Source organism: Coenobita brevimanus, chromosome 6 (genome assembly GCF_032717465.1).
Source record: "Coenobita brevimanus isolate Jiangsu-jjx chromosome 6, ASM3271746v2, whole genome shotgun sequence".
Classification (NCBI taxonomy): Eukaryota; Metazoa; Arthropoda; class Malacostraca; order Decapoda; family Coenobitidae; genus Coenobita; species Coenobita brevimanus.
In genome coordinates, this window is record NC_136959.1 from 6,442,371 (window position 1) to 6,457,448 (window position 15,078).

The following is a 15,078-nucleotide window of genomic DNA, read 5'->3' on the forward strand; positions in this document are numbered from 1 at the left end:
TTAGAAGAATATTAGGAGTTAAGTGGTGAGAAAGGATACCAAATAGTAGAATTGGAGAAATAACGGGAGTGCAGCCGGTCGATGAATATGTTAGGTTCTCACGATGGAAGTGGCTAGGACATGTGTATAGGAGACAGGGAATAGTACAAGGTACACCAGGGTGGGTGGCACTTGGTAGGAGAGGTAGAGGAAGGCCAAAAGAGACGTGGGTGAGGACAATGAGACGGGAAGCTGGAGATGAGTGTTGGGGAGATCTTGAGGAGTTAGCACAAGATAGGATGTGGTGGTGTGAGTTCATCGAGGCCCTATGCATCCCCGAGGGTGCCACAGGAAATGATTGATTGTCTCGGTAGTGTGCAGTAGAAGCGTCAGGTAGAAGTAGATCAAACACTAACGCTCCAGGTTTCGAATTAAAAAAACACTGATTTTTTTTTTCTTTTACATGAGACTTACCAGGGACGTAGGGTGCTCTCCTAAGGCTTATATATTCAAGACTACGGCAGAGTAAGGGTCTTCAAAGGCTGGCAAGGGTTAGTATGGAATTGCTGTTAACGCTCGTAAAAGATAACTGCGAGAAAATTGCTTTCAGGAATTCTACCCTACCTGACCACCCTCACCTGCCACTGACGTCACATTCTCTCTTATACTCCTTTACTCACCCCTTCCATCTATCTCCATCACTCGTCACTCAATGCCACCTTCCCACATGTACTATTTCATTTCATCTTTCCATCTACTCCACCCCAGCAACACCACATCCACACCGCATCACCATCACCACTACCAATCCACACCACCACCACCATTACAGTCACACCACATGCCTCTCAATGCCATCTTTCCACATGTACTCCTCCACTTCATCCTTCTGTCCACTCCCCACCACTATTACCACACTCACGCTGCTACCACAACCACACCATCACCACCACCACTGCCAGCACCACAGCAAGGTGTTTGTTGCTTGTATTTAGGAGGGTTGCTTGGTGAGATGGAATGGAATGGAAATGCGGTGGAAATGACAGGAAATCGTGAGGCGTTCTTGGTGAGACTCCTCAAGACGAACTCTGGGATTGGATGGTTGGTGATGCGCATGTGAAAAAGAATTTTAAAAAAAAAATCACATGCATATACCACGTGGCTCTGTTACTTTTCTCTTCGTATCTCTCTCTCTCTCTCTCTCTCTCTCTCTCTCTCTCTCTCTCACTACACACACACACACACACACACACACACACACACACACACACACAGTGGTAACGTTCTCGCTTGCCAACTGGTGGACGGGAGTTCGCGCCTCGCTCAGGTTGCGAAAAGTTTCACTGAAGAAGTGGGTGGTGACTGTCTCCCTTGAGGAAGGGGACGGGTGTGTGCGTGTGTGAAGGTCACAGCCTTGCCCTTAGATCGGACTATATGAGCTCTCAGCTCCCTTCCGGGAGGGTAAAAGCTGACGATCACGACCATCAAGTGATCCTGACCGACCCGGTGAAAAAAAAAAAATTACACACACACACACACTTTTCTAACGCTGTGCACCTTCATATCATTGCTGTTCAGGTAAATACATTCGGTTTCTAGGACAACGCCAGACGGTATGAAAATCTAGTGGAATCGCCCCCCTCCTCCTGCCTTGTCCTCTGTCACCCTCACCACCACCACGCCGACGCAAAAATTTCCCTCATTCTTCGTTAATCATCAAGTTGACAGGTCACTGAGCTGCTTTTAAATCGCTTTTCTCCCTCGGCCAAAAAATGAGAAGTCTTTGAGGAGCTTAACATTTCCGTGATGAGAAAATATTCGCTTTTGATGGGATATGACTTATTCGCCTCACTCATCCGTCTCTCCTTTTCTCCTTTCCCCTCGTCAGCTTCCTTTTTCCTATTCTTCTCCCTCAGTTCCTATTTCCTCTTCCTTTTTTGTGGCTAGTGTGGGAGGTGGCCAAGGAACCAGTTAATAAGGCGGTGAGCAGATAATGCCGCGGGTCCTTCATGTTTCTCATGGCCTCTCTCGTCTCCATCATACGTTGTCAATAAAGCCACAGTCGGGAATTAGGAAAGAAAAGAGCAAAATGGTGTTGCAAGAATACTTTGATTAGCCATAAAATATGTTTTTCTGATGTTTCTTCCATACACAGAACTCTTGTCTATCTATCTATCTGTTGCCAGACGGCTTAATCCCGTAAGTATAGGACTGTATAGAACTGTTACTCTGGCTTTTCGGATGGACTGAAATTGGAATACATGTCGTAAAGACTTTGTAGTTAATTGTAGAGAAGTATATGTTAGACTTGTGGTCGAGCGGCTTTTATATCTTGTAGTAGTTTTCCCACCAGATGTCATGTAGTGACGGGAGAGGTAAAGAATAGTATGGGACTATCTTTATTTGTCTTGGAAATATTAAACAGGTATAATAGTATAAGTCCTGGGTAGCTACCTCCCTGTCTCGCTATCTCTCTCTCTCTCTCTGTTCTCAAGCTGATCTCCGTCTCGACCTCTCTATAGGGTCGCTTGTCTCCTTCTAAACTCTCTTTCCTCACATCTCGTGTAGTAGGGTGTGTGTGTCACGTATCTTCCTCGTGGCAACAGAACTTTCTCACGAGAGGACTGCTGACAGCTAACTGAATCATCTTACTGGCCGCTGTCGTCAGCTTTCCCCCGTGTAAGCGTTTAGCGCTGCTCGCTTCTCGCAAACACAACCCCTTCTCATCGTTTGACTTCCTGCTTCTATCTGTCTCTCTATCTATCTATTTATCTATCTATTTATTATGTAGTCCTATATACATATAATCAGACTGTGATCGTGTGGTTGGTCAGTTCTTGAGTCAGCCAACATATTATACACCTGTACATCCAGCTGTGGCAATAATTAGCTGACCCGTTTTGAAGGTCCTTGACTGACTCCAGCAATCTGTCAACATCGCTGCATTTGTACTATTTCCCCGCGTGTCTATTACGGCACATCCATTATTGCTGTTCAGGTTCGCGGTATTAAGCAGTGACGGTGGGCCATCATGGAAGAACAGTGAAAACTACTTTAAAGGATTTCATATCCCTGGAAATTTACCTGCAAACACCTGCATTCCTACAGGACCCAGCCCATTACTTCATTCATTCGTCCACCACCTCCCACTGCATATCAAATTCGGTTTATTCTCACAGGCAGGTAATGATCGAATATCATTAATAATATAACCATTTATATTCGCATGATGCTGGAAGCTTCCTTTCCTCAGCATCCTCAGCACAAGAGTCTGAACCCTCACTGCGCACCAAAAGTTATGCCCTCTAGGCTCACAACTGTTTACAGTATATTTCCTTTTCCATTGTAACCTTTCATGAAAATTACAGAATGTAGTCCTTGTTGTCCCCAGGTTTACTATTCGGGAACCTGCTGAACTATTATTTCCTGGAAAAAAAAATCGAGATGAGAGAGAGAGAGAGAGAGAGAGAGAGAGAGAGAGAGAACACCTCACAAACTATCAAGGTTACAGTAAAGTGGAGTAATCTTGATATCATTAAACATACACTATTCCCACAACTAAAAGAAACGGACAGAACAACAAAAATTCTCTTCCCCCCGTCCCGTAAACCCTTCGATAATGCGTCTTAAAGGAGAGCCATACAAAACACCATATGGAGTCCAGGTACTTTTACAGCTGCAGGAGAAAGATCATGAATTAGGTTTGTGGTCATGCAGTCTCAAGCTGAATAAAACGCACACTAAAATTAACATGCATTCTTCTTTTCATAATGCCTTAAATTTGGTGGCGTGCATTTCACATGGGGTAATAACACTGCTCTATTCTACCTTGTAAATGGAAAAAGTCTCCTTCAAGAGATGGGGATGATATAATGATGGAGCCACATAAGGATAACAGCTGATTTATGCGATCTAATATGTATTTCAATAAACTGACATTAGAACCAGTAACAATGAATTCTGTAGCTTTTCCTTTGCTCCAGGATGTTATTACTAAGGAGTACTGAATGACAGATTAACTTGATAGTCTAATACTTTCATACCATTAGTCATACTGGGAAGATGACTATAGTAAAGAACATCACTGTCTCTCCATTACCCAAGCTTTCTGAAGTAATGAATTATATGATTGTGTTTTTTTTTTTTAATCAAACTTTCCTTACCTTTAAACAGAGAGCAAGTACACTGTCCTCAGTCACTCTTCATATCTTTTAGATTTTGATGAGAGAGAGAGAGAGAGAGAGAGAGAGAGAGAGAGAAATTTATCAATCTGTAGGTCGCCTGCAGAATGATAATGCATTAGTACATTTATACACACACACACACACACACACACACACACACACACACACACACATTTACATTTTAAGAGAGGCCAAAAGAGACGTGGGTGAGGACAATGAGACGGGAAGCTGGAGATGAGTGTTGGGGAGATCTTGAGGAGTTAGCACAAGATAGGATGTGGTGGTGTGAGTTCATCGAGGCCCTATGCATCCCCGAGGGTGCCACAGGAAATGATTGATTGTCTCGGTAGTGTGCAGTAGAAGCGTCAGGTAGAAGTACATCAAACACTAACGCTCCAGGTTTCGAATTAAAAAAACACTGATTTTTTTTTTCTTTTACATGAGACTTACCAGGGACGTAGGGTGCTCTCCTAAGGCTTATATATTCAAGACTACGGCAGAGTAAGGGTCTTCAAAGGCTGGCAAGGGTTAGTATGGAATTGCTGTTAACGCTCGTAAAAGATAACTGCGAGAAAATTGCTTTCAGGAATTCTACCCTACCTTACCACCCTCACCTGCCACTGACGTCACATTCTCTCTTGTACTCCTTTACTCACCCCTTCCATCTATCTCCATCACTCGTCACTCAATGCCACCTTCCCACATGTACTATTTCATTTCATCTTTACATCTACTCCACCCCAGCAACACCACATCCACACCGCATCACCAACATCACCACTACCAATCCACACCACCACCACCATTACAGTCACACCACATGCCTCTCAATGCCACCTTTCCACATGTACTCCTCCACTTCATCCTTCTGTCCACTCCCCACCACTATTGCCACACTCACGCAGCTACCACAACCACACCATCACCACCACCACTGCCAGCACCACAGCACCAAACCATTATCACCACTTCCTGTAGCAAGGTGTTTGTTGCTTGTATTTAGGAGGGTTGCTTGGTGAGATGGAATGGAATGGAAATGCGGTGGAAATGACAGGAAATCGTGAGGCGTTCTTGGTGAGACTCCTCAAGACGAACTCTGGGATTGGATGGTTGGTGATGCGCATGTGAAAAAGATTTTTAAAAAAAATCACATGCATATACCACGTGGCTCTGTTACTTTTCTCTTCGTATTTCTCTCTCTCTCTCTCTCTCTCTCTCTCTCTCTCTCTCACTACACACACACACACACACACACACACACACACACACACACACACACAGTGGTAACGTTCTCGCTTGCCAACTGGTGGACGGGAGTTCGCGCCTCGCTCAGGTTGCGAAAAGTTTCACTGACGAAGTGGGTGGTGACTGTCTCCCTTGAGGAAGGGGACGGGTGTGTGCGTGTGTGAAGGTCACAGCCTTGCCCTTAGATCGGACTATATGAGCTCTCAGCTCCCTTCCGGGAGGGTAAAAGCTGACGATCACGACCATCAAGTGATCCTGACCGACCCGGTGAAAAAAAAAAATTACACACACACACACACTTTTCTAACGCTGTGCACCTTCATATCATTGCTGTTCAGGTAAATACATTCGGTTTCTAGGACAACGCCAGACGGTATGAAAATCTAGTGGAATCGCCCCCCTCCTCCTGCCTTGTCCTCTGTCACCCTCACCACCACCACGCCGACGCAAAAATTTCCCTCATTCTTCGTTAATCATCAAGTTGACAGGTCACTGAGCTGCTTTTAAATCGCTTTTCTCCCTCGGCCAAAAAATGAGAAGTCTTTGAGGAGCTTAACATTTCCGTGATGAGAAAATATTCGCTTTTGATGGGAAATGACTTATTCGCCTCACTCATCCGTCTCTCCTTTTCTCCTTTCCCCTCGTCAGCTTCCTTTTTCCTATTCTTCTCCCTCAGTTCCTATTTCCTCTTCCTTTTTTGTGGCTAGTGTGGGAGGTGGCCAAGGAACCAGTTAATAAGGCGGTGAGCAGATAATGCCGCGGGTCCTTCATGTTTCTCATGGCCTCTCTCGTCTCCATCATACGTTGTCAATAAAGCCACAGTCGGGAATTAGGAAAGAAAAGAGCAAAATGGTGTTGCAAGAATACTTTGATTAGCCATAAAATATGTTTTTCTGATGTTTCATCCATACACAGAACTCTTGTCTATCTATCTATCTGTTGCCAGACGGCTTAATCCCGTAAGTATAGGACTGTATAGAACTGTTACTCTGGCTTTTCGGATGGACTGAAATTGGAATACATATAATCAGACTGTGATCGTGTGGTTGGTCATTTCTTGAGTCAGCCAACATATTATACACCTGTACATCCAGCTCTGGCAATAATTAGCTGGCCCGTTTTTTAAGGTCCTTGACTGACTCCAGCAATCTGTCAACATCGCTGCATTCGTACTACTTCCCCGCGTGTCTATTACGGCACATCCATTATTGCTGTTCAGGTTCGCGGCATTAAGCAGTGACGGTGGGCCATCATGGAAGAACGGTGAAAACTACTTTAAAGGATTTCATATCCCTGGAAATTTACTGCAAACACCTGCTTTCCTACAGGACCCAGCCCATTACTTCATTCATTCGTCCACCACCTCCCACTGCATATCAAATTCGGTTTATTCTCACAGGCAGGTAATGATCGAATATCATTAATAATATAACCATTTATATTCGCATGATGTTGGAAGCTTCCTTTCCTCAGCATCCTCAGCACAAGAGTCTGAACCCTCACTGCGCACCAAAAGTTATGCCCTCTAGGCTCACAACTGTTTGCAGTATATTTCCTTTTCCATTGTAACCTTTCATGAAAATTACAGAATGTAGTCCTTGTTGTCCCCGGGTTTACTATTCGGGAACCTGCTGAACTATTATTTCCTGGAAAAAAAATCGAGATGAGAGAGAGAGAGAGAGAGAGAGAGAGAGAGAGAGAGAGAGAGAGAGAGAGAGAGAGAGAGAGAGAGAGAGAGAGAGAGAGAGAGAGAACACCTCACAAACTATCAAGGTTACAGTAAAGTGGAGTAATCTTGATATCATTAAACATACACTATTCCCACAACTAAAAGAAACGGACAGAACAACAAAAATTCTCCTCCCCCCGTCCCTTAAACCCTTCGATAATGCGTCTTAAAGGAGAGCCATACAAAACACCATATGGAGTCCAGGTACTTTTACAGCTGCAGGAGAAAGATCATGAATTAGGTTTGTGGTCATGCAGTCTCAAGCTGAATAAAACGCACACTAAAATTAACATGCATTCTTCTTTTCATAATGCCTTAAATTTGGTGGCGTGCATTTCACATGGGGTAATAACACTGCTCTATTCCACCTTGTAAATGGAAAAAGTCTCCTTCAAGAGATGGGGATGATATAATGATGGAGCCACATAAGGATAACAGCTGATTTATGCGATCTAATATGTATTTCAATAAACTGACATTAGAACCAGTAACAATGAATTCTGTAGCTTTTCCTTTGCTCCAGGATGTTATTACTAAGGAGTACTGAATGACAGATTAACTTGATAGTCTAATACTTTCATACCATTAGTCATACTGGGAAGATGACTATAGTAAAGAACATCACTGTCTCTCCATTACCCAAGCTTTCTGAAGTAATGAATTATATGATTATGTGTTTTTTTTTTAAATCAAACTTTCCTTACCTTTAAACAGAGAGCAAGTACACTGTCCTCAGTCACTCTTCATATCTTTTAGATTTTGATGAGAGAGAGAGAGAGAGAGAGAGAGAGAGAGAGAGAGAGAGAGAGAGATTTATCAATCTATAGGTCGCCTGCAGAATGATAATGCATTAGTACATTTATACACACACACACACACACACACACACACACACACACACACACACACACACATTTACATTTTAAGAGAAACAGCCATCACTATAATCAGCAGGCAGTGGGTGTAAATGATATGACAAAAATCTCATGCCTACATTTTCTCTCACCCAGGCTATCCAGCGGTGAGGGTGGTGGTGGTGGTGGAGGCGGACTGTAATATCTGGGGAATGAATGTTTACTAATAAATCTCATGAGGCTCTGAGAGTGTGAGTAGATGGCTGTGAGTGTGTGAGAGGACAAGTAGATGTGTTTGGCAAGCGTACGAGATTTCGACGTTGACTGGAGATATAATTATATGCTTGTGTGTGTGTGTGTGTGTGTGTGTGTGTGTGTGTGTGTGTGTGTGTTTCAAAGTACCGTAAATGGCTGTGAGGATGTATGCAACATTTCTTACACTTGGAAGGAGGCGGAAAAAAAAAAGGATGATTTATTACATGATAGGCCTGCACGCTTTTACTCTCCTCAGATACTTAAAGCGATATTTTCACTTCACCTACGTGGTTAACAGTCCGAAAGGTCATAGAATTTCTCGGATACTCCGTATCCGATATCCCAGCTACGGATCGAAATTACACCAAAAGCAAGATATCAACAGGATTTTGTTTAATGCTTACATATAATCAAGAGTGAGTCAAAAACAACATCTTTTTATTCTAGATGCTTAGAAACATTGCGTTTAAAGGACTAGCGAGCAGTGTAGAAAAAGAATGAAGAGGACTATCCCAGAGATGCTGTGTATATAAAATAATAACTACCTTTTAACTCCTGATCATTCACATATTCTGTCATCCAGAAATTCGCATATTCAAATCCCTTTAACGTTGTAAGCCAATATTCTGCCTAATAATGCTCCTAAAGTCGTGAAGAAATGAAGAGCTGGCGACGGTCTAAGCTACTGACTTGTCTTAATTAGAACTACTCCCAAACTTATACAGCACCAGGAGGATGGAAGCAGATGGAGAATGATAAAAAAGGAAAAAAAGAAAAAAAAAGAGGGACGGCTATTAACTCTAGTGGGAGGACTGACCACATATCCACACAGACGAGAAAATAAAATAATATCCACGCTGCTTCTTAATTTCTGATATCCAGGCACTTAACACATAAAGATTATTATCAATAGGGGACAAGAAGAAGGTCAAAAAAGTATTAGGATGCAGGTATAGCCAAGAAAGGGATATAGAAATAACAGAGTCTATGCCAATAGTAGGACTAACAGCCATCCCTAACAGACATAGCGCAGCACCTTACCAACTGCACCATGATCACTCTCACGCCTACTGCTTGATTCGGAGGCAAATTATTCGTTGCCACAGCTTACAAGCAACACTCTCTTTACATCAAACGATATTTACACTTGAAATTGATAGATGATATGGAGGTTGGTTAAGAAATGCAACAGGAAAACTAATGTATGGGAGACAGGAGAGAAAAATTCTGAGGAGGAGGATGAAAGTTACTGTATCTATATTCTTGTCTCTTGACCACAGACTGGGAACATTATAAAAGAGATATGAAGTTCATGATGAAAGGTAAATCTTTAAAACACACACACACACACACACACACACACACACAGCTTAATAAATTGGAGGCAGCAGGTGAGACGCCGGCATTGTGATTTTACGAACTGCCAGATTTAGATTTCACGGATTAATTTTTTCGAAATGTTGTATAGCGGTAGTGTTGTATTTTGACATCAGGACTCACAAGCAAGCCTATTTCCGGCTAATCTAACCCAACCCAACCTAACTTAATGCCTTCCCTATATAACATTTCGAATAACTGAAGCCGTGAAATCTAAATAAGACAATGAGTAATATCACAATGCCAGAGAAACCCAGCTTATCTGACGCAAAAGGATGTTCCAGTAACCACTCATGTAGACACTGAACTGTAAAAAAAAAAAAAAAAAAAAAAAAAAAAATGGAAAGCTACTTCTGCTGCTGCTGCTGCAGCTACTACTACTATTACTACTACTACTATTACTACTACTGCTAATGAAACGTCGAGAACATGGGCCCCCAGCTGTCGATGCAAAACATAGCTCGGTATGCCTCTGCCAAGCTTTGTGCATGGACTCGACACTCAAACTCCATGACAGGGTTCATTGTGGGTTGAAGTGAGATTAAAGATAAACTAAGTAGATCCCATATGACTTTGACCTTTGACTCCCTGACCGTGCTGACCTAATCAGTTCATCGTCCCTTCTTACTGTATCTCTGACAAAAGTTTGGTGGCAATCCGTCGATGGGTTCAGTAGATATCGCTCCCACAACACTGTTACAGACACACGGACCCATGCACATACGAACGCACGCACGGACGGACCTACCATTCACTTAATGCCTCCTCTACCATAGGTGGGCGGAGGTATAATAATAATAATAATAATAATAATAATAATAATAATAATAATAATAATAATAATAATAATAATAATATAGTCTTTATTGAATGAAGCACCAGTTCTTTCAGAGTAAATAATTACTGCTCGAAACACGTAACCATGTTTGCAGTTACAAGAATTTTGAGATTATTTATATACTCGTACAATACAGACTTCAATTGCAGAAGTGGCAACAACTAAACCCATCACAACATAACTTGTCAAAAAATGAGAAGGTTTTGAGTGGCCCCTGAAAAGATTTAACGGAAGGCAAGCACCTAATGTATATTGGAAATATATTAAATGAAGTTTCAGGCGCCCATATTTGAAAGTCAGTAACGTGTTCAAGGAGGCAAACATGCAAATGCTGTTGTTTTAAAAGAACACGTGGAGCCCCACTTACCTGGTGGCAATGCACAGTTTTCAATGATGCATCATATTTCCAGTTGTGCAGATTATCACAAATATTTTGGACCGTCATGTCAAAAAGCATGACAGGACGTACACCTGACTCAATTAGTGTGCTCAGTTTAGCGTTTTAGGCTTTATTCAGTACTATGGATGCAATTTTTGAAATCTGAGGAGCCATTTCAATAGTACAAATAAGTCATCCTTAAGCTATCCAGTGATGAAGTACTGGGATAATGAACTCATGGCACATCCTGGATAGCGAGGAGATATCCTGTTGTACCTACTTGGCGACGGGTCACCACACCAAAACTCCCCACTAACTCGATGAAGATCTGACAGCGAGGTTGTTTCTTCCACCTGGAGACTCGACACACGAGCCGGGAAGAAAGACTTATGTAATATTCTCCAACAGGACTACGGTGCTATTACACTGAGACATTACTATTAGAGGAAGTGTAGGCCAGATAAAACTTTGAATATTACAGGAAAACCTCATAGATCACAGTATCAATAACGGTGAATGGAAATAATGAATGATACTCTTCCTCGCTCTCTCTCTCTCTCTCTCTCTCTCTCTCTCTCTCACACACACACACACACACACACACACACACACACACACACACAGATTTAGTGCCTACTTCGGAATTTTTTAACTTTTACAGCTTTTTGGTGGCAGTTTTGAGAAGAATAATTCAAAACACATATTGCCTTTTTAAAGCTTTCCATTGACGTGTGTAACTCAGCTGTATTGTTAACAGTTTCCCAAGCAGCACGGTTTGGCGTTATATTCCACCATTTGACTACTACTGGTTAAGTCTATTCGCTTACTTCACTTGCCTGAATAACATCTCAGGGGTCATATTAGAAAGCAACTGATTAGAAAAGGTAACTGATGAGCAGCTATTTGTGCCTTGAGACGCATTGGAACATCTTCATCTTGAAATATCACACCTGGGGATGCTCATGGAAGTTTTAACATTTTAGCAAGACAGTTCATCAAAAGACCGACCTTGAAATTGTAGGTCACAGTTTAAATTCTGTTCTGACCTTTATTGCGAGGCCGTGCAACTCGGTTAGAAATGAGGTTGTAGGAGTTCTCGGACGGTGACCGAACATAAGCCTTGCCGTCCTGTTTGAATCAGTCTGAACCTTTAATACATTATTTGAAAGACCGGTCCATAAAGCACTGCAAAAATGAACGGGAGACACATGCTAACAGTGATAAAGGACAACGTCCTTTCATAATTTTACAAAACAGTACTATTACAAATTTTGATGTGCAAATTATACATTCTTATAACCTGAATAATGCGTTCCTTGTAATTTAGCTTCGAGATTAAATAATTTGTATCCAAGTTTCGAACAGAGCTTAGTGGACGAAGTTGTGACGGCAACTTCAAGAGTCAAGGTATTCGCAGCATCATCATCCTTTCTGTTTCCCTCGAATAATGATCTCGGTTTTGCCATAAACTGTTAGGTCTCCCCCTTGCTATCTAGTTCGTAACATGAAACATTAGGAATTCTGTTGCATTCCTTGTATCGTAAAATACGTCAGAATCACATAAAATTGAGTGCCCATCAGCATAAAAGTAATCTACCACATCATGTGCGCCAACCAGGGGCGACAAGTTATTAGTGTAAACTGTGAATAGAATTGCTCCTACAACCAGTTCTTAGGGAACTCCAAAAGAAGAGAAACCGATTCTGAGCAGGTGTGTTGAAGTTCTACTCTCTATCTTTCCGACATATACGACTTATGGAGCACAGAGGCGCCATAGAGAACACCAAAAAATGCAGATGATCAAGCAATGTTTCGTGAACGAATGTGTAAAAAGCCTCAGGGAGTGAGGAGATCTTTTCTGTAAGGAGACTGGACGAAGGGAAAGACTCCGATTCGCTCTAGTAGCAGTAGGAGTTGGTCAAGTGTATCCTCCTCTGCTCAATAGACAAGAACGACAGGTTGGAGACCGAACGATATTTTAACGTACAGTACTTTGAACATCGAGTCCAGGTTTCGTGCTTAGTGGCCGCAGCAAGGCATGTTTGTCAGACTGCAAAGTTACTCTCTCAACGTATCTATTAAATATTTTACAAAGTCTGCAGCTGCATGCTTATACACAGCTGAGATCTGTGACTCGTTAAGCGAATCATGTGGGCAAAATGCTTTATTAACGTCTCTGATATATAACTTTATTCCAGTCCAGTGAAAGAAATGATGAACGCATATACCCTATTTTCCACCCTGATTAGAACTCAGATGAGTACTGTTCACTGAAGGAAGTATTTTAACGCATTTCTTATACAAGATAATTTAACTGTGAAGAATGAAACAAAATTGGAAGTTAGTCGAGCATCATTTCTGGAGGTTGGTTTTCGTAACCATATTCCTCTCACTGAGCAATTGATAATGGCAGCCAAAATTTTTATTACTAGCACATGAATCAGCTTTACTTTGGTAATACATTGTCTTCTGGGAGTTTACAGTGCAGACAACAGCCCTTCTCGCAGACACATAACGCTGACAAGGCAGGTCAGTTCACTGCAAGAGCCATTCTCGTTCAGCTTACCTATGTTGTCTATGGAGAGAATTGTTTGATGAATTACCAAGTACAGTTATTGTCTTCTTAGCATTGGACAATGGTGATTAAAGATAGATTTGAACACACTGCAATGTGTCTTCACTAATTGATCAAAAGAATGGTCAAAAGAATCGCCGCAGTTCAGACGCTGATCTACTTCACAACAAATTGGATGTTGTGCAGTGTGTTTGTAATTTCTAAACCTAACAACCTTCCTAGAAGAGAAGGTTTAGGGATTTCAAACGCTAAATGAACAAAGCATGGTCAGAGACGAAGGGTCGATTGCATCACTTTCCACATCCGAAATATGACTGCACAAACGGGGAATTTGATCAAATTGGGACTTTTCCGGATATTCCGGGTGTTACATAAATTTCCATGAAGGTTTAAAGCTACAGCCACCATACTTGGTGGACTTATAGACTGTGATGACCAGAGGTGACATCCACAAGGTAAGTGACCTTGACTTCAAAGTCCCTTTATACCTCGGCTTCTAGTTGGCAATATCATGGAAAGAACATTAACTCTTAAAATCTGCTTCCAAGAGATTGGGTGTGCTAAGCCGACTCTGTACCTTCTTTACTCTCGCACAGTTGTTGACTTTATACACGGGTTTTATTCACCCCTGTGTAGTGTATGTAGAGTATAACCCTCATGTGTGAGGAGGCTCCCCACATTCAGGTCTTCTCAACAAGGTGTAGGCATAAGCTTTTCGTCTTATCAACTCTCCTCTTACTGGGTCCCTTCAACCTTTGTATCTTCGCCACACTGTTGCATGTTTTATCTCTTTTCTATCGCTACTTTAATGGTCACTGCTCCTCTGAACTGTCTGCTTGCATCCCTCCACTACTACGGCGGGCGCATAGCACCAGTCTAGCAACAAACTCTCATCTCTTTTCTGTCCAACTCTCTAATGCAAGAGTTAACCGTTACTCCCAGTCCTTCGTGTATGCAGCAGGTCAACTCTGGAACTGTCTCTCTCTGTATTTCCTACTGCCTATGATCTCCTGTCTTTCAAACGCAGTGTGTCCAAGCATCTCGAAAAAGAACAGCTCTTGAATTTGGCTCTCTTATCTTGGTTTTGTTTTTCTTGGAGGGAACAATTTACAGGCTCCTGGCCTTTGGTTCCTTCTTCCTTGAATTAAAAAAAAAAAAAAGCTGAGGGAAGTCTTTCTTTATGAAAATTATCCCTGGACAATTTTACGGTGTTCTGGTTATTATTATTGCTGTTGTAATATAAAATAGTAAAAGTAGAAATGACGGAAAAACCTGGTAAGGGATAGAATATGAAACTGAACGGATGGGAAAAGTAAAACTGGAGTGTATATGCAAGTAGAGTGAAGAGGAAGGAAAGAAAGAAAATTAAAAGCGAAAGACAGACGGAAGAACAAATTAGACAAGAATTAAAAGAAAAGAAAGGAAAAATGAGTTAAGGACCGAAGGAGTAAACAGGGCAGAAGAAACGAAAAGGGGAATAGAATAAAGGGAAACGAAGCAAGAATAGCGGTACCGAAGGGGAGGAAGGAAAGGAAGACAAATGGCAACAGTAAAGGAAGGAAGGGAAGAAGTATGGGAAGGGAAGAGGAAGGAAGAAGGCGGTGAAGTATGAGCGGAGGGGAGGGACACAGGGTCGTAGAGAGAGAGAGAGAGAGAGAGAGAG